This window comes from Neofelis nebulosa, chromosome 1 (assembly GCF_028018385.1).
Source record: "Neofelis nebulosa isolate mNeoNeb1 chromosome 1, mNeoNeb1.pri, whole genome shotgun sequence".
In the NCBI taxonomy this organism is placed as follows: Eukaryota; Metazoa; Chordata; class Mammalia; order Carnivora; family Felidae; genus Neofelis; species Neofelis nebulosa.
The window spans coordinates 226,967,222-226,992,503 of NC_080782.1; positions in this window are offsets into that span (position 1 = coordinate 226,967,222).

A 25,282-nucleotide genomic window follows, 5' to 3' on the forward strand; every position below is an offset into this window, starting at 1 on the left:
TTTGGCTTTTGTTGACAGTGTTGTTATAAACATGGGGGTGCATGTGTCCCTTTGAAACAGCACACCTGTATCCCGTGGATAAATGCCTAGTAGTGCAATTGCTGGGTCGTAGGTTTAGTTCTATTTTTAGTTTTTGAGGAACCTCCATACTGTTTTCCAGAGTGGCTGCACCGGCTTGCATTCCCACCAGCAGTGCAACAGAGATCCTTTCTCCACATCCTCGCCAACATCTGTTGTTGCCTGAGTTGTTAATGTTAGCTATTCTGACAGGTGTAAGGTGGTATCTCATTGTGGTTTTGAATTGTATTTCCCTGAGTATGAGTGATGTTGAGCATTTTTTCATGTGTTGGTTGGCCATCTGGATGTCTTCTTTGGAGAAGGGTCTATTCATGTCTTTTGCCCATTTCTTCGTGGGATTATTTGTTTTTTGGGTGTTGAGTTTGATAAGTTCTTTATAGATTTTGGATACTACCCTTTATCTGATATGTCATTTGCAAATATCTTCTCCCATTCTGTCAGTTGCCTTTTAGTTTTGCTGACTGTTTCCTTTGCTGTGCAGAAGCTTTTTATTTTGATGAGGTCCCAGTAGTTCATTTTTGCTTTTGTTTCCCTTGCCTCTGGAGACATGTTGAGTAAGAAGTTGCTGTGGCCAAGATCAAAGAGGTTTTTGCCTGCTTTCTCCTTGAGGATTTTGATGGATTCCTGTCTTACATTTAGATCTTTCATCCATTTTGAGTTTATTTTTATGTATGGTGTAAGACAGTGGTCCAGGTTCATTCTTCTGCATGTCGCTGTCCAGTTATCCCAGCACCACTTGCTGAAGAGACTGTCTTTATTCCATTGGCTATTCTTTCCTGCTTTGTCAAAGATTAATTGGCCATACGTTTGTGGGTCCATTTCTGGGTTCTCTATTCTGTTCCATTGATCTGAGTGTCTGTTTTTGTGCCAGTACCATACTGTCTTGATGATTACAGCTTTGTAGTATAGCTTGAAGTCCAGGATTGTGATGCCTCCTGCTTTGGTTTTCTTTTTCAAGATTGCTTTGGCTATTCGGGGTCTTTTCTGGTTCCATGCAAATTTTAGGATTGTTTGTTCTAGCTCTGTGAAGAATGCTGGTGTTATTTTGATAGGGATTGCATTGAATATGTAGATTGCTTTGGGTAGTATCAACATTTTAACAATATTTATTCTTCCTATTCAGGAGCATGGAATCTTTTTTCCATTTTTTTGTGTCTTCAATTTCTTTCATAAGCTTTCTATACTTTTCAGTTTATAGATTTTTCACCTCTTTGGTTAGATTTATTCCTAGGTATTTTATGGTTTTTTGTACAACTGTAAATGGGATCGATTCCTTGATTTTTCTTTCTGTCGCTTCTTTGTTGGTGTATAGGAATGCAACCGATTTCTGTGCATTGATTTTATATCCTGCAATTTTGCTGAATTCATGAATCCTTTCTAGCAGTTTTTTTTGGTGGAATCTTTTGGGTTTTCCAAATAGAGTATCATGTCATCTGCCAAGAATGGAAGTTTGACCTTCTCCTGGCTGATTTGGATGCCTTTTATTTCTTTGTGTTGTCTGATTGCAGAGACTAAGACTTCCAATACTATGTTGAATAACAGTGGTGAGAGTGGAAATCCCTGTCTTGTTCCTGACCTCAGGGGGAAAGCTCTCAGTTTTTCCCATTGGGGATGATATCAGCATTGGGCCATTCATACATGGCTTTTATGATCTCGAGGTATGATCTTTCTGTCCCTACTTTCTTGAGGGTTTTTATCAAGAGAGGATGTTGTATTTTGTTAAGTGCTTTCTCTGAATCTATTGAGAGGATCATATGGTTCTTGTCCTTTCTTTTATCGATATGATGTATCACATTAATTGCTTTGCAGATATTGAGCCAGCCCTGCATCCCAGGTATAAATCCCACTTGGTCGTGGTGAATAATTTTTTTAATGTATTGTTGGATCCAGTTGGCTAATATCTTGTTGAGGATTTTTGCATCCATGTCCATCAGGGAAATTGGCCTATAGTTCTCCTTTTTAGTAGGGTCTCTGTCTGGTTTTGGAATCAAGGTTATGCTGGCATGATAGAAAGAGTTTGGAAGTTTTCCTTTCATTTCTATTTTTTGGAACAGCTTCACGAGAATAGGTGTTAACTCTTCCTTAAATGTTTGAAAAGAATTCCCCTGGAAAGCCATCTGGTGCTGGACTCGGTTTTTGGCAGATTTTTGATTACTAATTCGATTTCCTTACTGGTAATGGGTCTGTTCAAATTTCTTTATTTCTTCCTGTTTCAGTTTTGGTAGTGTATATGTTTCTAGGAATTTGTCCATTTCTTCCAGATTGCCCATCTTATTGGCATATAGTTGCTCATAATATTCTCTTATTATTGTTTTTATTTCTGCTGTGTTGGTTGTGATCTCTCCTCTTTCATTCTTGATTTTATGTATTTGGGTCCTTTCCTTTTTCTTTTTGATCAAACTGACTAGTGGTTTATCAGATTTGTTAATTCTTTCAAAGAACCAGCTTCTGGTTTCATCAATCTGTTCTACTGTTTTTTTTAGTTTCGATAGCAGTAATTTCTGCTCTAATCCTTATTATTTCCTGTCTTCTGCTGGTTTTGGGCTTTATTTGCTGTTCTTTTTCCAGCCCCTTAAGGTGTAAGGTTAGGTTGTGTATCTGAGATCTTTCTTCCTTCTTTAGGAAGGCCTGGATTGCTATGTACTTTCCTCTTATGATGCCTTTGCTGCGTCCCAGAGGTTTTCAGTTGTGGTGTTATCATTTTCATTGACTTCCATATACTTTTTAATTTCCTCTTTAACTGCTTGGTTAGCCCATTCATTCTTTAGTAGGATGTTCTTCAGTCTCCAAGTATTTGTTAACTTTTCGAATTTTTTCTTGTGGTTGATTTAGAGTTTCATAGCATTGTGGTCTGAAAATATGCATGGTAGGATCTCAATATTTTTGTACTTACTTAGGGCCGATTTGTGTCCCAGTATATGGTCTATTCTAGAGAACGTTCCATGTGCGCTGGAGAAGAATGTATATTCTGCTGCTTTAGGATGAAATGTTCTGAATATATCTGTTAAGTCCAGTTGGTCCAGTGTGTCATTCAAAGCCATTGTTTCCTTGTTGGATTTTTGATTAGATGATCTGTCCATTGTTGTGAGTGGGGTGTTGAAGTCTACTACTGTTATGGTATTACTATCGATGAGTTTCTTTAAGTTTGTGATTAATGGATGTATATATTTGGGTGCCTCCACATTTGGCACATAAATGTTTACAATTGTTAGGTCTTCTTGGTGGATAGACCCCTTGATTATGATATAATGCCCTTCTGCATCTCATGATACAGTCTTTATTTTAAAGTCTAGATTGTCTGATATAAGTATGGCTACTCCGGCTTTCTTTTGTTGACCATTAGCATGATAGATAGTTCTCCATCCCCTTAGTTTCAATCTGAAGGTGTCTTGAGGTCTCAAGTGGGTCTCTTGTAAACAGCACATAGATGGATCTTGTTTTCTTATCCATTCTGTTGCTCTGTGTCTTTTGATTGGAACACTGAGTCCATGGACATTTAGGGTGAGAACTGAAAGATATGAATTTATTGCCATTATGATGTTTGTAGAGTTGGAGTTTCTGGTGGTGTTCTCTGGTCCTTTCTAGTCCTTGTTGCTTTTGGTCTTTTTTTTTTTTGTCTTTTCTCCTCTGAGAGAGTCCCCCTTAAAATTTCTTGCAGGGCTGGTTAAGTGGTCACAAACTCCTTTAATTTTTCTTTGTCTGGGAAATGTTTTATCTCTCCTTCTATTTTGAATGACAGCCTTGTTGGATAAAAAATTCTTGGCTTCATGTTTTTCTGATTCAGCACACTGAATATATCCTGCCACTCTTTTCTGGCCTGCCAAGTTTCTGTGGATAGGTCACCTGCAAACCTGATCTGTCTGATGCTAGATCCTAGGTGTGTTTTGGTCTGGGTGTTGAAAGTGGTTTGACAGATTAAAGAAAAAAAAGGGGGGGGGGGGAGAGGAAATCATTTGAGAATTTGAAAAAATGAATACACTGAAGTAGACTAAAATGAGATGATGGGAGTAAAATAGAATTTGAAAAAAATTACATAAAAGTAAAGAATATAGTAGAAAAAAAAGTAAAGAAAAATAGTTTTAATAAAAATTTAAAAAAATGAATTTTTTCTCTTTCTGTATTCAATAAAAAGAAAAATGAAAAAGAAAAAAGAAAAAAAGGAAATCATTTGAAAATTTGAAAAAGTGAATACACTGTAGTAGACTAAAATAAAATTATGGAAGTAAAATAGAGTTTTAAAAAAATTACACAAAAGCAAAAAGATAGTAAAAAAAATTAAAGAAAAATATTTTTAATAAAAATTGAAAGTAAAAATGAAGTTTTTCTCCTTCTGCATTCAAGAAAAAGAAAAGAAACAAAAGAGAAAAAAGAAAAAGAAAAAGGAAATCGTTTGAAAATTTGAAAAAATGAATACACTGAAGTAGAGTAAAATAAAATGATGGAAGTAAAATAGAATTTGAAAAAATTTACACAAAAATAAAAGATATAGTAAAAAAATTAAAGAATAATATTTTTAATAAAAATTGAAAATAAAAATGAATTTTTTCTCTTTATTCAAGAAAAAGAAGTGAAAAAGGGAAAAAAAGAAAAGGAAAGAAAATTGGATAGATGGACCTGCTAACAGATTGCAATAGGGCTGAAATTACTTCGTTTTCTCCTAGAAGTCAGACTATGAAGCTCTTTATAGTCCATATAGTAAGCAGGAGGTGAGACTTATGTTCTTGAAGAGCGAGGTTGGCCCAGTTGGGCAGGGCTCAGTACAATGGCTCTTTTCTCCACTAGATGGCGCTGCTAGCCTCCTGGGGTGGAGTGTTGGCGTGCTGTTGGTGCGTATGCGCATGTGCGGGAGCAGTGAAAAATGGCGCCCTTCAGCCACCAAGTTGGTTCTCCCGAATCAGCAATCGCGCACCCGTCCTCTGTCTTCAGCTTTTGTCCACTCCCCTCGTCTTCACTGTCCGTGACCAAGTCCTAGGCAGTAACTCTCTCCCGAGTTTTGTCTCAGAGGCGGCTGTTTTCCCCGGCCCCTTACTTCCGAAGGACTGTGGCTTTGACCCGTTCCGCCCCTCTGCGGGAGGGTCTCACCCAGCAATGGCCGAATGAGCAATGGCCTAATGTTGGCTGCACCCAGGAAGGCCCGCTGGACCCTGCTGCTGCCGGACCCCGGAGACTACAGCCAGGTGCCAGCCCGTCCCAGAAAAGTTCGCGAGACAGTGTAGCAGCAGCGTTTCAGGGATTATGGGCACCAGGCTTCACCGTCAACGACCTTGTTCCAGCACCAGCGAACGTGGCCGCCTTCCGGGGTCTGCTGCAACCAGGTGGCTTCAACAGTCTCTACCAAATGTCCTTCCGGCAGTGGAACCGCTTTTCCCCGTGTGGCCCGAGAACCTCCTGGACCCCACTCTGTTCCTGAGGATTCGCCCTTCCCGCCAGAGCACCACCAGGTACTGAGCTGTGGAGTTGCAGCCTTTGCGCTCCCCTTGTTTACAGTCTTAATGGAATTTAAACCCTCTCCTTTCTCCGTTCTCCCTTTTTAGTTTAGTCCCTGCGGCTGTTTCCAATTTTCCACTTTCTCCCCAGCGGCTTTTGGGGAGGGGTGCTTTTCCCATATTCTACTCCCCCCACCCCCCCCACCCCCACCTCGTCTCTGTCCTCTCTCTGCCCGCAAAAGCGGCTCCATGCCTGCCGGGGCTTCTTCCTCCCCAAGTTCACCTCTCTGGGCCGCACACTTGCTGAATTCTGTGGTTCTGGTTGTGCAGATTGTTGTGTTAATCCTCCAATCAGTTTTCTAGGTGTGCAGGATGATTTAGTGTTGGTCTGGCTGTATTTCACGGACGTGAGACACATAAAAATCTTCCATGCTGTTCCGCCATCTTGGCTCCTCCCCTTGAATCTGATTTATACTAGGTACTTTCCTGGCTCCCCTTGAGTATTATTTCTCTTTTCCAAGAAAAGAAAACTACTTTCCAGGGAGGTATTTGGGCTCATTGTTTCTCACTGACTTCCTCACTATAGATGCTGTGTTGAAGTTTCAATTAACACTGAAATTTATTAGCCCTTTCACCTCTCACAGCCATTTGTAAATATGTAGATGTTTATGACTTTATGTAGATATTTTTTGTCCTTCATTCACTTCTTCTATGTGTGAGCACAAAAGGGGTCTTCAGAGAGGGATATTCAGGAAATAGAAGAGACAGTTTGCTGGACAGAATGAGTAAGATTGAGAAATCTTGGATGACCCTGGTTTAGACAACATTTCCTAAGATAAACAATATGGCAGAGGGGGTTGGGAGAATAGGTTGTTGGGTAAGATGATGTATTCAGTTTCAGATCTGCTGAACTTGAGTTCTCCACGAGGTATCAAGTTGACGATGCTAACAAGTATTTGGATGTGATTTGGTTTGGGTGGAAAGAATATGGATTTCAAAACCAGACAGAGTGCCATTCAAATCTTGAGTTTTCTGCTTTCTAGCTATGGGACCCTGATTGCGTAACTTAGAAGATGAGATTTGGTTCTCCTGGTGAAAAACGGGAATAATAATGCTGGCAGATAAATACCCACGTTTCCTAGTCTTTGTTAAGTTCATTTTTTGCTGGCGTAAGACTAGTTATATAGACGGTGAGTGTCTTACTTTTCCAATATGAGATAGCAGGACGCTTTGTGGCCTGTCAGCCTTTGTCATGAAAATTACTGCCCTGGATAAATGGAAAATGCTATTCCCTGGAGAGTGTTCAATCAGTGTAGCTTCTTTATGTTCTATGAACTGATTTCATGTTGCTCTGGAGCTCCTGTTTCCCCCCGTTGTCAGGAGAAAACCTTCTAATGTGCTAGCAAAACATAATCTCCCCTGATTTAAAACAGTCTCTTTACTGGTGACAATTAAGTCAATATAAAGAATTTGACATTTAAATTACCTTCATCAGTTTTTTAAGTTGTATTGAGTATAATTGAAAAATAACAATTGCAAGATGTTTGAATTGTACAACAAGATGATTTATATATGTACACATTATGAAAGGATTCCCCCATCTAGGTCATTAACACCATCGGGTATCACCTACAAAACATTTTCAGCCTCTTATCCAACTTCCTAAAAGGGCATCTGGGTGCAGAGGAACAGAGTTCTGCTGATCAAAGAGACTGGGATCAAGATGAGGGCTCCAGAACTGCTTTCTTCTGTTGTCTCTACAGAAGGTGGTAGGTGATTGTTCAGGGCTGGAAACATGAATGAGTAGTGAAAGTTTGACCTCGCCATCCTCTGTCCTGGCATCTACGACTGAATTCTGTGTTTGCTGCTCTGTGCTTCAGGAGTGAAAACTGAACTATGAGATTCCTCTGTCCAGAACCCTGACATCTGGGGTCCATAGAATCTTACCACCTTTTGTCTTCTGTCCAGGACACATAAATCCTGCATCTGTAGATTGTAGGAGGGAGTGTGTGTGGGGCACAGTCTCCAACTCACCCATCTAGTCTTTTTTATCGCTCAGTATTTCCAGCTGCACTAACATGGTAAAAACATGAAGAAATTAGAATGCAAGCTCAAATTGCTTGGATTTTCCTCTAGTTTCTGTCTTTCTGTCTGTCTCTATCTCTTTCTCTCTATCTCTCTCTCAAATCATCTACATCATCCATCTTCCCCACATTTGACCAAACTTAGGGCAGAAGCACTAGATTTTTTCACAGACTCAGGTAGCATTTTCACTATGGGAAATGCCCCTGTACAACCCCCTCTCTCCAATAGGAAAATTTGTTCTTCTACTGTATGTCCTTCTATCTAGAAACTCCCCTATGTCATATAATCCTTTTCCCCATCTATGTTTTGCTGTCCTTCTAGAAGTTCACTTACTTTACATGCTCCCTGGGAAAGGAAATTCCATGGGTTTGCTTTAATGGTGACAAGATTGAGAGGAAGAAAAGAAAGAAATGGGTTACAAGAAGGAGACTACATTGAAGGATCTTTAAAAACTATTATCCCTGTTTAAAAAAAAAAAAAGTTGGGGCGCCTGGGTGGCTCAGTCAGTTAAGTGTCTGACTTTGGCTCAGGTCACGATCTCCTGGTTTGTGAGTTCTAGCCCCACGTTGGGCTCTGTGCTGACAGCTCAGAGCCTGAAGCCTGCTTCGGATTCTGTGTCTCCTCTCTCTCTGCCCCTCCCCTGCTCATGCTCTGTCTCTCTCTGTCTCAAAAATAAATAAAAACATTAAAAAAAAAATTTTTTTAAGTAGATGAAGTAAATACAGGCTTCAGGTTTAGGGGAAACATTGAAAAGAAGTTTTAAGTTGCATGTCTGATTGTGATTGCCTTTCTGACTTGCTGTGTTGAGAAGTTTTTGGAGACCACATCCAGGCCTGGCCGGAAACAGTCACAATTGATTACCAATATCTGCCTTGAGAGAGGATGGGGAATGAGTTAAGACATAGGATGTATATAAATAATTGCCATCAGTGATGTATGAAAAGATCATGGAATTTGGAGTCATATATATTTGGCTTAAATTCTAGCTTTTCAGCTAATTTTCTGTTACAAGTTTTATATTATTATAAAAATAATAACATTTAAAGATAAATGTGGATTCATTTTACTTTTATATTTTATACACACACAAGTTCTAGAAAGCTTCTATATATAATTTTATATGTTAGCCATTTATATATAGCATCTTCCAAAGAGATATATTTCTTGTAAAAACAAAACAGATTTTGATACCTTAATAATTCAAAGCTATTTCATCTAGTATCCATTTGAGGTTAATTCTGTCAGGGAGCTGTTCCTATTTCATATAAAATTATTGAGTTTGGTTTCCAATAAAATTCAGCCTATGGTAACAAAAGAAAAAATGACATTTTGTGTGCCTACAGTATAAATTTGTTCTCTGCTTTATAGTGCCCTGGCAAAATATCCTATCAGCACAAAATTTGAATGAAAAACCCAATTAATTTATTCATGTGGTTATATGATCTATTTTCTCCCTTAGATAATATTTTTGTTTTTTACTTATAGGGTATTTTTGTACTTTACATATATCATTATTTGTGTTAAATAACACATGCTGTGTATATAAAATTGAGATGGAGAGCAGTGGCTAAGGCACTTTCACAATGCACTAGGATGACCACCTGGGACAAGGGTCATGACCATTGGGCTACCAAAACAAATGCTTTGTTGGTTTGTTTGGTTAATGTATCAATTAACTATGTGTGGGGCCAAGCCCTTATAGTCCATAGGAAGATTCGTACAATGCCATACTGGTTTGATTGCTTTTGTGAAGGGAAGGCCATAAAAGGTGAACTAGAGGAGATGGGAAGTGATTAAGATTCCCAAAGGGCTGACCATTGATGGCTCTGTCAACTCTAGCTGTGCTGCTGGGACGAGGGAAATCAGGGAGGAGAGAGAGAGCAGCTGAGAGAAGTGGCCCCCAGGGATGCTGTGAGGTCTCACAGTGGTCAGAGGCAGCGTGTGTTCCTGGGAGGATGTGGTAGGGCAAAAAGCATCCTGGGAGGACACTTGTGCACAGAACATCAGATGCTCCCTCAGCCGACATTTGGGAGCTGAAAGCACAGAACAGTTAACAGCCATGCCTGTGAGGGAAGAAGAGCCTCTGGCCTTCAGAGGAGAGCTCCACACCCTTCCCAACACCAGCATGGAGGTGATCTCTTAGGGGGATACTCTTCCCTGCTCCCCAAGCACTTCTGGCTTCTTGGGACCTTCCTCTATACCAAAAAATAATAATAAAAGTATATTTTACAACTGGGTTGGCATAAAGATAAATATAATCCAGGCTGGATTCATGATAACACAGTCACTATCATTCTATGCACTCTTTCTTCTCATTTTAAATTGAAATTAAGATGTTTCTGTGGGTCCTAGGCACTGTGTTCACATGGGTAAGCTGAATAAAGAGGAAGTTGGCCTTGTGGTCTTGCGTAGATCATGGTAACTGGGAACAAAATGAAGGAAAAGGAAAATATCTATTAGAGAAGGAATTCTGAGACTTAGATTATAAATTTGACATTTATGGAGAATTTAGTAAGTGACCAGACTACAAAATAACAGGGATGGATTAAGAAAATGAGAATATGGCAAAAATATTTTAGGTAGATTTGGTGTTCAGAGTCAAAGACAGGACATGAAATTATGAAAATGGGATGATTTTTATATTTGCATATATCCGAGTAATTATTAAGTAATATTCAAGATTAGATAAAGAAATGTATTTATGCTTATGCCTAAGCATTTATTTAACGTAGAAATGAAGGCATTTATTTTAACTTCATCCTTTGTTATTTACTATTGTAAAATTTCAACACGATTTTTGGAAATTTGGAGGACTTTAATGAGTTTCAGTTGTATTTGTTAGTATGACTTCATTCAGTCAAATCGGTCTAAAATATATATATAAGTTTGTTTTAAGTAAGGTTTGATAATACCAAGAACAAATCGTAAATGATACTACTATTAATTGGGCTGAATTTTAAAAAGTAGGGAAATTATATAAGCAAATAGTTGAGTCTGTTTTTAGTATAAAATTGTTAAATAAATTGCACCAAAATCTTCATTTTTTTTTTTTTTTTTTTTTTTTTTACTTTTGCCAAATGACATATTCCATATACTACAGCAAGGAACTATGAAGTTACATTTACAAAATCTTGAGAGAGGTCTTGCTTAGTAGGACTTATTCTTACTGGTTGTTCAATATTTATATGAGAGAATAGAGAAGATGTCTTAAATGAGGTGATAAAACTATGACCACATATTCTGTTAGTTAACTTTTGCTGTATGGAAACCATCTCAAAACTTAAGTGACTTAAAATAACCACAGTGACTTTAGATCAGATTTTGCAGAGTTGAATTCAGCCGGATGGTTGTTCCTGCCTGGGCTTGCATGCTCTGATCTTGTTCGGGTTTACTCATGTTTCTGTGTTCAGCTGGTGGGTTCCCCAAGACTGTAAGTCTATAACGAGCTCAGCAGGAGTGACGGGAAAAATCGGAGCCTCTCCCCACATAGTCTCCCAGGGCACTGCAGAGCTCCAAGAGGCAGTGGAAGCATGCAAAACCTTCTGAGTCCTAAGAGCTTGAACATTTTACCTCCTTTGTGTTCCATTAGCCAAAGCAAATCACAATGTGATCCCTGATTCAGATTCAGAGAGAGAATTACATGCTACCTGTGGATGAAGGGCTCACCAAGTTACTTTGCAAAGGGGCATAAATACAATGACATAATTAAGATGCTATTGCCTATCACCAGTAAATTTGTCTTTTTCCCTTCCCCCCAGAGGTGGAAATGAGAGGAGTTGGAGAACCTGTATCTTTTGAGATAACCAAGTGACCATGTCCACAGGACTAGCAGTGGGTCTCATCGACCACTGGGGCTACTTCTTTGTCCCAGAAATCTTTGCCAGTGCAAGTGTACAGGATGACTAGATTGTTTGAAGCAACCCCATACCTAGCACAGGGCAGAATTCAGAGAAGGTGATATCTGCGTGATATTTACCATTGCCTTTCACAGGAAATGAAGGAATTAAAAAAAAAAAAAACAGAAAACAAAAACAGCAGCAGCAAAAAGCAACAAAGCCCACTGACAGATCTCTAGCATTTGAAGTTTTAAGATTTCTATCCTTTCTCTAAAATAAGGTTTAGCCCCCAAGAAATTAGTTATCTTGAAATCTGGCAAGTTTTTAAATAAATGACTTTCCCTTAGAAAAATTGTGGTCTGTCAGGTTTGTTTCAGAACTCTCATTTTCCTTCCATATATGTCAAAATGTAAGCTCCTTGAGGGCAAAAGTCTCCCTATGGACTTTGTCCCTACATTCCAGTTGCCTAAGATGGTGTTTGATATGGGAAATGCCAAAGGAAGAATTTGTTAAATGAACAAATAAATAAGTGAAAGGAACTTCTCTGTCTTTCTCAGTTAGATGCTATTGTCTGTATTTTGATTTTATGATAAGATCCAAAATCACTCGATTGTAGATATAAATGGCTGAACAATAGTTTAAAATAATACTCTCCGTAAGCATACAGTCCATTATTTGCCTTGGTAATGTGGTATTATGCCATTTTGTTTTTATTTTATTTTTTTATTAAAAAAATTTTTTAATGTTTATTTTTGAGAGAGAGAGAGACAGAGACAGAGCATGAGTTGGGGAGGGGCAGAGAGAGAGGGAGACACAGAATCTGAAGAAGGGTCCAGGCTCTGAGCTGTCAGCACAGAGCCCGAGGTAGGGCTCGAACCCATGAACCACGAGATCATGGCCTGAGCTGAAGTCGGATGCTCGAACAACTGAGCCACCCAGGCTCCTGGCCATTTTGTTTTTAATGAAAATCATAAAACAATTTCAAAATCATAAAGATACTGCACTTTCAACTATGAGCATACTGTATATATCTATATTTATTATCTGGAGGCTTAAGTGTAGAATAGTTCTCAAATGTTAAAAACAGGTGGGGATCGGGGAGGGAAAGAGGAAGAGAAATTTTGATAAAGGTAATTTTTCCCCACTGAATAGAAAGATAGAATTAGATAAAAATATTTTTGCCTGTTGTCATCTTAGATTAGTTCCATGGAATCCAAAAGCATGTTTAAGCCTATTTTATAGATAAGTTTCTCATGAATTTGAAATAAAAGTCAAGAATGAAGCATTTGTGTTCTGGCATTGCAATATTTGCAGTTTATTTATTATGAAAAGCTGCATAAGAGCATAAATTAGACAAATTTGAGCTCCTTGTTCGACAGACGAGTCATTGTCCTCTGACATCTAGAAGGCAGAGGGGACCATTTATCTCCTATCAATAAATATTTTCAAGGAGAATATACAATGAATCAGTGTTCTGAGGTGTGGGGCAAGAGGGAACCCACATTTTTGGCTTGGATAACAACAGTTTTGTAAAACCAAAATATTCTGTGTGTAAGTTTTGAAATTACAGCCAGCTTTTCATGTCAGCACAAATCCCCAGTCTGTCTCCATCCTTGCCCGTGCCCAGGGACACACAGACACATGACAGCCATATGGGGCATATAGGTTCCACTGTTTAAAGTAATATGATTAATCTTTCCAAAATCAAACCTCTTTAATCATGGTTTCTCTTTTGAATTTTTGAGTAGCTTTTTATTGCTGCTGATGGTAAGCTCTATTAACACCTATTAGGTAAAATAGTCTTTCAAGTTTGAAGAATGGCTTTGATTTTTCAAATCAAATGCAGAAAAAAACGAATGAAAGGGAATTTGATGAAATTTGCTGCAAGTTTCAAAAGTCTTTTTTTATAGGTATTCTGAATACTTGATTGAAATGATTTATGTTTAAAAATGGCTTATATAATTAAATACTGAAATGGAAAATGTCAAGCAGTTCTTTGACGAAAGGCATATTTTTCCATGACATAAAGTTTGTCAAAGTACATTTTGGGTCCAAATAAATATCACGCTTTATATGTTTGTCACAGTATTCTCACATTTTCTGATTTGGCTGCGGAATTACAGAAGTGCCTCGTTTTTCAGCCCATTGCATTCAGAGAACATTGCCATTGACTTTAAAGGCACGCTTGTAGACCCCAGCATCTCGCCGTGGTCTCATGACGTGACACCACCTCTCCTGGCCACGGTTTCCCATTTTGTATTGTGGATCTTTGCCGCGTGCATTAATTCAAATTATTCGTTGGACTGTTGCCTATTCACCAGGAACAAAGCGTCCCTTTTTAACAAAATTTTTGTTACTTTTCAAAGTTGTTTTTTTTTTTTTTTTTTAATTAATTCCAGTTAGTTAACATACAGTGTTAAATTAGCAACAAAGTGTCCTTTAAGATCCGGCCAAATTGCCGCTTTCTTGGTAACATTTTAGCTGACTTGTCCAAAAAAGTTTAGAGGGGAAGAAAGGATGGAGACTAAGCTTTTTATCTGGATTGACAGTTGTGCAGCATCTATGTTCCGGTTCATCTGAGAATGTGTTTTCTCATTGTTTCCTCTTGAAGGCCCATTACTTGAGCTTAGCATCTTGCCCTTTAAAAATTTTTAAATATCTAAATTTTTAAATTGAAGTATAATTGATATACAATATCCTATTAGTTTCAGGTGCATATCAGAGTGATTTGCTGTTTTTACACATTATGAAATGATCCCCACATTGTCTAATTACCATTTGTCACCATACAAAGTTATTACAATATTATTGACTATATTTCTTATGCATAGCATCTTCTTAAGGAAGAAGAAATAAAAACATACAATAGTAGAAAAATAGTTTAAGAACTGAAAAACAGTCTTCTATAGTTTCTCATACAATGAAATGAATTGTGTGCCTGTAAATAAATTAGATATACCAATATCAGAAATCTAACCCTGATAAGCTTTAAGATGTTTTATGCACTTTCTACATGCCTAAATTATTTTGTTTTTTGTTATTCTTAGCTTTTCGGTGAACGTCTTTAAAATATCTCAGCTAATCTCAGGGAGCGGAGAGGAAAAAGAGAAAAAATTGAATAAATAAAATGGGATAGATAGATTGAAATATTATTCAGCCATACAAAAGAAGGAAATCCCGTCATTTGGAAAATGTGGACGGACCTTGAGGGCATTATGCTAAGTGAAATAAGTTAGAGAAAGACAAACACTGTATGAGCTGACTTATATGTGGAATCTTAAACAAAACAAAGCAAAATAGACTCATAGACACAGAGTTAACATTCATCATTCACAGAGATTGGTGATTGCCAAAGCAGGGGGCAGTGGGGTAGGGGGGTGGGCAAAATGAATGAAGGGAGTCAAAAGGTACAAACTTCCAGTTATAAGGTAAATAATTTCTGGGGATATAATGCACAGCACGGTGACTATAGTTAACAATATTGTATATTTGACAGTTGCTAAGAACGTAGATCTTAAAAATCCTCGGCACAAGAGAAAAACATTCTGCAACTGTATGCTGAAGGATGTTAATGAAACTTATTGTGGTAATCATTTTGCAATAGATACATGTATCAAATTGTTATGTTGTACACCTTAAACTGACACGATGTTAGGTGTCAATTATATTTGATAAAACTGGAAAGTAAAATAAATTGAGTAAATTTGGCATTTTCCCCACACCCCTCCTCACTCACCAACAAAAAAGAAACTGTTTTTGCCCCAACTTATGCAAACGACAAAGGTTGCTGCAGTTTTCGCTGCTGTGTTACAAACTAAAGCAGCACTTAGTGGTGGAAGGCAACCGTCTTATGCTTATGGATCTCGTGGGCTGAGAATTCAGACAAGGCACGGCAGCACGGCTCGTCCCTGTTCTCAGATATCTAGGGCCTGAGCCGGGAAGCCTTGGAGGCTAAGGATGAAATCACGTACCTGGGTGGAGATGACCGCAGGGCTGGGCTTGGCAGGGGCATCGCCTGGAGCCCCTGTGCCTCCACTCTCCATGTGTCTTGGGCATCTGGTAACCTGGCTCTGTGTTCTGAGAGGTAGTGTCCCATGAGACACGTGGAGAACGCGTCCCAGGAGAAGCAGGCAGAAAGTGCGTGGCTTCCGCGTGTCGGTGTTCTATTGGTTGCAGTCAGGATTCCTTTCAGAGGAATGTCAAAGGATTTGAAGACATGTTTAAAACTGCCTTGAAGCAGAATTACTCTACCCCGGAGACATGAAAGGACGGTGGAGGAGAGACTCAAGTTAAAAGAGAGCCCAAGGAAGACAGGGCAAAAACAAGTGGGAAAGAGGAGGGAGCATCTTGCGTAGTGGCTTGTTTCCTAAAAATGAGTCTCCATTTGAAGAGTTTGTTGCTTAAACTTTGGTTAGTTTTGTACTCTACCTCAGTTAAGTGTTACAACTGAACGCATTACCTTCGGCCTCTCTCCGTTACCGCTTTGAAACTCCTTCTTCGAGGGTTGGTTTCTATTAACAGTCACAGCACTCGCTCAGGGGGTAGTGTTAATAATCATCTCAGATCCTCCTTGTGCTCAGGGCCAGCTTGGTGGGCGTGTGACCTGTACGGCCGCACAAGACCCTCTGCTGAGAAGCGCCCCACATTTGCTTTAATGTTCCGCTCTCACCATCTGGATGTTCCTTTATTTTTTAAATTATTATTATTATTATTATTATTATTATTATTATTATTATTTTTAGAAAGAGAGAGAGCATGAGCAGGGGAGAGGGGTGGAGAGAAAGGGAATCTTAAGCAGGCTCAAGGCCCAGCACAGAGGTCCATCTCACAACCCTGGGATCATGACCTGAGCCAAAATCAAGAATTGGATGCTCAACTGACTGAGCCACCCAAGCATCCCATCCATCTGGATACTCTTAATTTTATTTTAAACTTATGTTTTGTAAGTGAAGCCTGGTGAGGCAAGGGAGGTGCGTGAGCAGAGGGGTTTTGGCGGGCAGCGGGCACTGCTGTAGCCCAGCAGCGTTTGTGGGCAGCGTGCACAAAGCAGTGGTCCCGGAGGGCACACGTATGCCTCGGGGAAGTCCCTGGGTCATGAGGCCCTGAAGGGGTGGCCTGGTGGAACTTGATCCATATTGCTGGTGGTTGCACTGACAGTCGCTGCAGAAGTGACCATGGCTATGGGGGAAGAAAAGGGGCAGCACCAGGCCTCATGTGGGAGACAGGCTTGCTTGTCTGTCCCCAGACCCCTTCCCTGTAGTGTCTGCACAAGTGTTAATTCTCCAACTGGAGTGCTGGGGCAGGAACTGCTAGCCCCTAGGAATTCAGCTTCCAGTAAATATTACAAAATAAGTTGCCTACATATGAACGTTGCAATAAAGCATATCAGGGAGTTATTAAAATTCTTAAAAAGTTTAGAATCGCGGGTTTTGAAAAGGGCTGTCACATTGCAAAGCAAATATCCACAGGCTTAGAAATAGAAATTAGCTTTAAAGATCATCACATTCAACAGAAAAGAACATTTTCAATAAAGTTTCAAAGAACAAATTATTAACAAGGGACAATTTTGAAATTAAGTTTTCCTTACAGTTGAAAATATAGTGATAAAATGCAAAAATGGAGATTTTTTTTTTTTTTTTTTTTTCAACGTTTATTTTATTTTTTGGGACAGAGAGAGACAGAGCATGAACGGGGGAGGGGCAGAGAGAGAGGGAGACACAGAATCGGAAACAGGCTCCAGGCTCCGAGCCATCAGCCCAGAGCCCGACGCGGGGCTCGAACTCACGGACCGCGAGATCGTGACCTGGCTGAAGTCGGACGCTTAACCGACGGCGCCACCCAGGCGCCCCAAAAATGGAGATTTTGAATTGTATAAAATTATCTGCATTTTCTCGAATGACCTTGGTTCAGCGGTCACTCTTGATTTTGGCTCAGGTCATGATCTCACGGTTTTAGTTTTGTCAGTTTGACCATCACGTTGGGCTCAGTGCTGACAGTGCGGAGTCTGCTTTGGATCCTCTCCCTCTTCCTCTGTTCCTCCCCTGCTTGTGCACATGCTCTCCTCCCCCTCCCCCTCTTCAAAATACATAAATTAACCACAAAAAACTCATAATTACACAAAATTAATTTGTTTGAAGTTACATTTTTTTAGAAAAGTTGTTCCCTGAGAATCCTCAATTCTAGCTGTACTAAAATGTGTTTTTTTTGTAATAATTTATCAGAGATTTATCCCAATGTGACATATGGCAACTATACTTATGGTGATGAGTATTGCATAATGTACAGAATTGTTATTTCAGTGTGTTGTACACCAGAAACTAATACAATGTGGCATGTCAATTATAGTTCGATTAAAAAAAAATTATCCTGATGTTTTCACAGCCTATAAATTGCTCCTAACAGCTCCCATGATAGTTGTATCAGCAGAGAGACCCTTGTCAAAATTAAAAATGATGAAAAAGGTAGTTGTGATCTTGAATTTGCCAAGAGCAATATAGCCCATTAATACAGTGTTTTTATTATATTATAAAAAATTATGAGACCAAAGTATTTTCTTTTTTGGATTTTGAAGTTTATGTTTGTACTCCTGTGTCTCTATTACCCCTCTTACATTTTATAAATAATAAACTATCTCCAGTGGAAGGACTTTCTATTTTAGTAACTTTAGTAGGGCTTTCTTCCTTCTTCGAAAGTGCCTTTTGAACAGGAGCTCCACGTGTTGGACGTCAGTCATTTGCACCGGGTCCTGCAAATTTTGCAGCTAACTTTGCTTGTGCCCAATGAATCTGATCAGTTTCCAAATTCATTGTAGACTATCTACCTCCATCTCCCTCCCTCTATCTCTTTCCTCTTCTTTCCCTTGCCACTGTATTATCACTCTATTACATAGATGAGTGTGATAGATGCCTAAGGGTTTCCCTAGATTCCAATATTTTTCCTTTATTAGTCATAACTTGTTCCTAAATCCTATCCCTGATCATCTTATATCCCTGACCAAAGGTTGTATTAGTTTCCCTTTGTCTACTGAATAAATCAGAACCTTTGGCTAATTATCTCAGGTGCTCTATGATATGACTTCATTTGGCTTTGGAAATCCTTTCTCCCACTGTTTCTCTTCATGAAGTCTGTGGTCCAGTTGAACAGACAAGTGGTTGTTCTTCAAACTAATCTCTCCTTTCTCACTTCCAATTCCTGCCACTGAACTTTGCATGTTATATATGTTCAAAAGTAGAGGGAATAAATGCATGGATGAATAAATAATCAGAACCATGCTTTACTAAGAAGATGCTGTGAAAATCTGAAGATAGTCTTTATCAACATGCTTAAATTATCTCTAAATAGATAAATAAATAAGTTAACCCAACTTAAAAAAAAAGAAAAAAAAAAAAAAAGGTTTTACCAAACATGGAAGAGACAGCCTCTTTAATGGGCAATTATCGGGGCGCCTGAGTGGCTCAGTCAGTTAAGTGTCCGACTTGGGCCAGGTCATCATCTCACAGTTTGTGAGTTTGAGCCTGGCGTCGGCCTCTGTGCTGACAGCTCAGAGCCTGGAGCCTGCTTCGGATTGTGTCACTCTCTCTCTCTGCCCTGCCCCCACTCATGCTCTGTCTCTCTCTCTCTCTCTCTCTCTCTCTCTCTCAAAAAAAATGAATAAACATTAAAAAAAAATGTAATGGGAAATTATCACAAAAGGTAACAAAATCAGAGTTTAATGAACTGAACTACTTTTACTGAGTGATTAAGGTTCAGGTTTTTTTAAATTATATATTTCGAGCCTAGTATCTTCTATTCTGCGGTCCCAAATACAGACTAGAATAGAAAGCACTGAAATATGCCAGCTTACATGATTATTTACCAAATCATAATCACTTTGACCTGGTACTCTCATTTCTTACTTCCATGAGGTAAGTTTCGAAACCTATATAGTCAGTCTTGGTCATCCCGTCAGATTTTAGTCTGTGTTTTTAAATTGCCTTTTCTCACTCTGTCATTGCCTCAGTTCTGTAAGAGAAATAAGGTAAAAGTCCTTTGAGAATTTAAAGAAGGGGATTGATGTAATTAAGATATATATTTATGGTGAAATGATGTTGGGGCTGGGACCTATAGAGTGGCTAAGGAGGAGCTTGACAAAGATAGATGAAAGGGAAGAGCGTGGGCTGACATCTTAAGATTTGTCACAGTCTTGTCCGTGGCCAGTGACCCAGGCTTTTTAGATAGTTAGGTGTGTTAAAAGGAAATAAATGCTTGGAAAAGCAAAGAGAAGGCACAGATCATGGAAAAACTTACATGCTCTGGTGAGGAGTCTGTAACTTATTCTGTATTCATGGTAAGACTTGGAAAGATTGGAGCATGGCTACGCGATAATCAGAAACATTTTGGTAAAGAAATATTCTGACAGCCATATACAGCATGAATTGGCAGGGGCAAGATGTGGTACACGCAATTTATTGATTGTTTCTTTAATTTTCAAAACTCTGTTATTCCTCTGAAATCACCACTATTTTCTTAATAAACAACTATAGGAGGCATCCTTTCGAAGGGACAGCTTTACAAAAATGGCTTATAATTTTGTTCAGCAAATGCAGCATAATATAAACTCCGAATGAATGACTGTGATTAGAACACTAAATTAGTGATAGCAAAACATCCAAAAGGTTTTTTTTTTTTCTTTTAAACTCATATTTATAATTGTAGTCATGTAGAAATGGCGCAGACCGGCAGGCTGTGGCATAGATTAGGTGTGGAAGGTGGGTGGGGGACGCAGGGGATCAGATCTCCAGTGCATCTGTCCAGTGTTCCTCTTCTAACTCTAGGTGCCCCTCCTCCTCCTCGGTGCCAGCCCCACAGCAGTGGGTTCTGATAGCCAGGGCCTGGCCCTCCACTGGTAGAAACTACCTTGGCTCCTCCTTCAGGAACTCCTTTGCTAGCAGATAACACTGGTCTTTAGGGGGCGGCCAGGGTGGGGACAACATCGGGGCCCTCCTCATCCTGGAGGGCGTGCACAGGCTGAAGCGGGCCTTGGGTTCTGCTCCGGCTAACCCTCTCTGTCAGCTGAGTGGCCCCGTGGCTCCTGGGGTGGGATTCAGGCAGCAGAGGTGGGTAGAGATCACATCCAGTGGCTCCCTAAATGGAACACAAGTGGGCTTTCAAAACTAAGACTTCTGGATACGATTCACTTAGGTTCTTGTAACTTCCAAATGACCGGCTATCTGTATTAGACCCTGCCATAAACTATTCAGCATAGTGCCAATAATACTACGTTCAGAAAAGGAGAGCGTGCAGAACACAGCAGATGCACAGCAGTGACCATGAACAAGCCAAGCATGGTAGAGTGCGAGCGCCCGCTGAACCACAGTGTTTACTGTTCAGCCTCTTACCTCCAGCCACAGGGCGATTTCATCAGTGTTTGGTCTGGGAAAGGGAATCCACTCTGAGTGTCTCAAGCAGTAAGAGATTTATCGTAAGTGATTTCAGAGCATTTGGAAGAGCTGGAGCTCCGGCACGCAGGCAAAGCCTACTGTGGGTCTTCGTTCTGTGAGTAGCTTCCACGGAATCAAGACGTTACCAGGATGCTAGGGCACCATCTTAAGGACACACGGAAAGTTCACACTGCCTGCATCATAAAGGTCGGTGGAAATGTGTGGCCTCGATGCTGCTGAAAAACCTCAGGTCAGCTAGGGGCATGAATAGCTCTGTCACTACTGAAGGAGGGGATGGTTTCTGCTCGTCTTCAGCCTTCCCCATCTCAAGCAGATTCTTGTAAAAGTAACTAACGTCCACGGTGTCCCCAGTATCTGGTCCCTGCAATACTGGAGAGAACATGTGGGTCATGAGGTGAGTGGTGATTCAAAAAAAATGATCTATACATAGCTGTCCTCTAAAATCAGGCTAGTAAGGAATGGTGGCATTTGACTGCAATGCACTGTGTAGGATAATGTTTCAGAGTTGTTCACCAACTGAACTAGCATGTTAACTGATAGCAGTGTCCATTTTAGAGCAAGAACAGAAAGAAGACACGGTGGGAAAGAGTTGCCTTGGTTAACCCAAGCTCCTGGTAACAAGCCAGAAGTTTTATCATTGAATACCGAATTTCATAATGGATGAGAACCCATCTCTCTCTCAATAAGTTAACAGCATGTACAAATGAGTCCATAGTAAGCCTCTTTGTCCAGATGATTATTTATTTATTTAACTAATAAATACTGGCTACTACTATATCCCAGGCATGATGAATAACGGAAATGAAAAACATAATTTTGATGGCCGTATAATTTAGATACGCTCTTATTTACTTAATCATTTCCCCATTTTTTGACATTTAGAGAATTTACATTTATCCTCTGTTAGAAATACAAACATCTTTTCTCTTTCTTTCTGATGACTTCTTAATGGCAGGATCAATGATTGTTTGAGGGAAAGGAAAAAAATGTGCTTAAGTGAAAAGGTAGTCCTGATAAGGGCACAAGGAGTGTGATATGATATGTACAGTATCTAGTGTGAAAGCTAAAAAAAACCCTTCATGTAAGATGAAAACCTTCCAGGTACTCTGCTAGGAATATAGTGGTCCCTAGTCCCTTTGGCCCTAGTGCTGTCCAATTAGCCTTTGAATTGTCACTCTTCCTGTCCCTGCTTATCTAGTGTATACCTCCAGTCTCAATCCACTCCATCCCTGCTCTTTGCAATTTCATTCCACTACTTACACACTTTTTAACCCATTTCATCAGCATTTTTCTTTCCTTATCCTCCCCCCATCTTATGAACAATGTCAAGTTTCTCCATTTTAAAATAGCTATCCCTCCTCAGAGCATATGTTGTCTTACACAGCCTATCATTCTCTCCTTCTCTTCTCAGCTAAGCCCAAATTCTCCTGCTCACAGTCTCCATTTACTATTTCTCAACCACCATATAATCCACATAAATCTACTACAAATAGCCAATACCCCAGTGAAACTGCATGGATAAAGGTCACATATGACTTCAGTGATCTCAAATCCAATGAACACTCAATCACTGTCTCTCTCTCTGAACCTGTCATATCTGACAGTCAGCTGACCGGCTATATTGTAACACTCTTTGAAATGACAAAATCTTTTCCGATTCTCCTTGTTTTGCTCTGATCATTTCTTCTCAGTCTTTGTATGGGTTCTTCCTTTATTGCCTTCTCCTTAAATTTGACCTTTTCCCAGGTTTTCTCCTTGAACCCATTGACAATGCCCGTACATCACCCAATATGATCTAGATTGGCTTCAGTGAGTAAATATGCACCATAAAGTCATAATGCCTGACTTCATACATGGACATGACTTCTGGGGAGAGGTCTGTAGCTTTAATGTCTCAAAGCCATTTATCAGCAATCATTTAATATCTGCTGAACACTCTTCCATGTACTAGTTCTTATCATTTTGTTCCGTTTCCAAAACTCATTTCAGCTCCACTCTGAGTTCCAGTTTCAATGTATACTATTCACTTTGCCAGTCGTTCACGTCCTTACTTCTCTTTTACACTTTTTCCAGGAATTCATTTCCTCAGTCTCTTTTGCCTTTTAACTCCTGCTTACCTTCCACGACCCAATTTAGGCACCATCTTCTCCAAGAAATCTGGCTTTGAGTATCTATGGCGTCCTATCTCTTTTCTGATAACACATCATGAATTTAATAGTTCCAAAAAGTAAACAGATTCATACTGTGTAACAATGCATCGTTTTTCTTGCCTGCTTCTTTGTTTCTTCCTTTTTTCTTCCTTCCTCTCTCCCTCCCTTTTTTACACGGCTGGATTCAACTCCCTGACACATGAAATGGTATCATTGCATATAACGCATATTTATGTAAAATAGTCAAACAAAAACAAATGGTCATTTTGTGTGCTCCTGTACCACTCTGTTGTGGAGCTGCATGGTAACTGCCTACTTACATGCCAGCCTTCCATACTCGCCAGGATCTTACATGAAGCCTGAAGAAGTGCCTTCTTCATCATTAACATTTCAGGGACCAGTGTAGATTATTTAATAAAGAAATCCAGCCTGACTTATTTTTTCTCTTTTCATATAACTTTCAGATGGTGCAAAAACTTTTTGTTATATTCCATGGCATTACTTTCACTATTGTCTGTTTGACAATGATATCAGGGTGTCATGTTTTTTATTATATTCAAAAGAAATAACTAGCTTGTTTCAGCTCTGACATATAAAGAGCTTAAGAAGTATCTATTCATCATGAGAACAAGAAAAAAAACTGAACAAAATGAAAATTAATGACTTTTCTTGGGCCCGTTAGAGACTTGAATTCACAGGAAAAGCTCTCACTCTAAAACCTGGAAAGATAAACAAACCCAGAGTCAGAGTTGAATACAGAGAATCACAGCTGAGGTTGACTTGCACAGAGTAGATGTTGCTGAAGTTATAAACTGGTAGGAACACCTACCTAGCAATTTTGATGAACTGTTGAAGATTGACTGTGGGCTAAGTTGAAAATGAGAACTCCTGTTGACAGTCTCTGGGGGTACCTCAAGGAAACCCCCACATTCCCATGGTAAAGCTCTAAGAATAATGCTCTCATGTTTCTGGCAGGGGGAAGAGAAAAGTAACTATTTTAAAATACACATAGTATTTTCCATAACAAAGACGTATTCTTTAAGGGAAAAGACTTTACCAGACTCCTATTTTAGCCTGAAAGAAGGGCAACTGGTCAACTCCTGCATCCTCTCGCCTTCCTATCTCACTTAAGAAGAGAAAGAAAAAGTTGGGGCGCTTAGGTGGGTTACTCGGTTAAGTGCCCAACTCTTGGTTTTAGCTCAATTATAATCTCACAGTGTGTGAGTTCAAGTCCCACGTTAGGCTCTGGGCTGGCAGTGCAGAGCCTGCTTGGGATTCTCTCTCCTTCTCTTTGCCCCTCCCCCAACCATTCTCTCTAAATAAATAAATAAACATTAAAAAAAAAAAAGAGAGAAAGAAACAGTTAACAAACACTTGAAGAGGTCACAGCCCAGGGACAGTGAAGCACTAAGAGACTGAGAATTTAATTATTATATTATATTAGGCTTCCTTCCCCCATATCTTACCACCACATCAACATGACTCCAGTTTAATAACAGTGGGTTACAATGTGGAGAGCGGCAACAGGCAGACTCTACGAAAGAATGAGTTCTTAGGGAAAGCCAAAGACTATGGGCTAACCCAAAATGGATGGTCAGGGGATTCTGATGTCCAGTAGTTACATCAAGATGGTCATTAAATATAGCCCCATCTCAGAACCGAATTAAGGCTAACGGCCTATTCATTTCCTATTACCTGATACTTTGTCTCCAGCTTTCAAGAAAAATTGCAAAGCATGCCAAAAGATAAGGTAAAAATGTCTGAAGAGAATGAATGAGAAGACTTAATGCTAGTTTCGAATATGATACAAATTTTGGAATTAGTAGATAGGGAATGTAGACTCATATGATTAATAGGTTAGGGGTTCTAATTAAAAGTGGGTGACATGCAAGCATACATGGTTAAAGTAAGCAGGGAGATGGATACTCTAAGAAAGAATTGAATGAAATGCTAGTAATCAAGACACTATAACAGAAATGAAGAATGCTTTTGAGGGGAAAAAAAAAAATCAAGCATGCTTTTGATGCTTGCAAAGACCACACAGGGCCGAAGAAAGAATACATGGGTTTGAACATATATAAGTAGATACTTCCTAAAATAAAATGCAAAAAAACAAAACAAAACAAAACAAAAAAAAACCCCAACAACCCAGAACGAATTAAAAAATCAAATCAAAACATTCAAGAATTATGGCACAGTTTTATAAGGTGTAACATATGCACAATATGAATAATAGAAGAAGAAAGAAAGGAGCAGAAGGAATATTT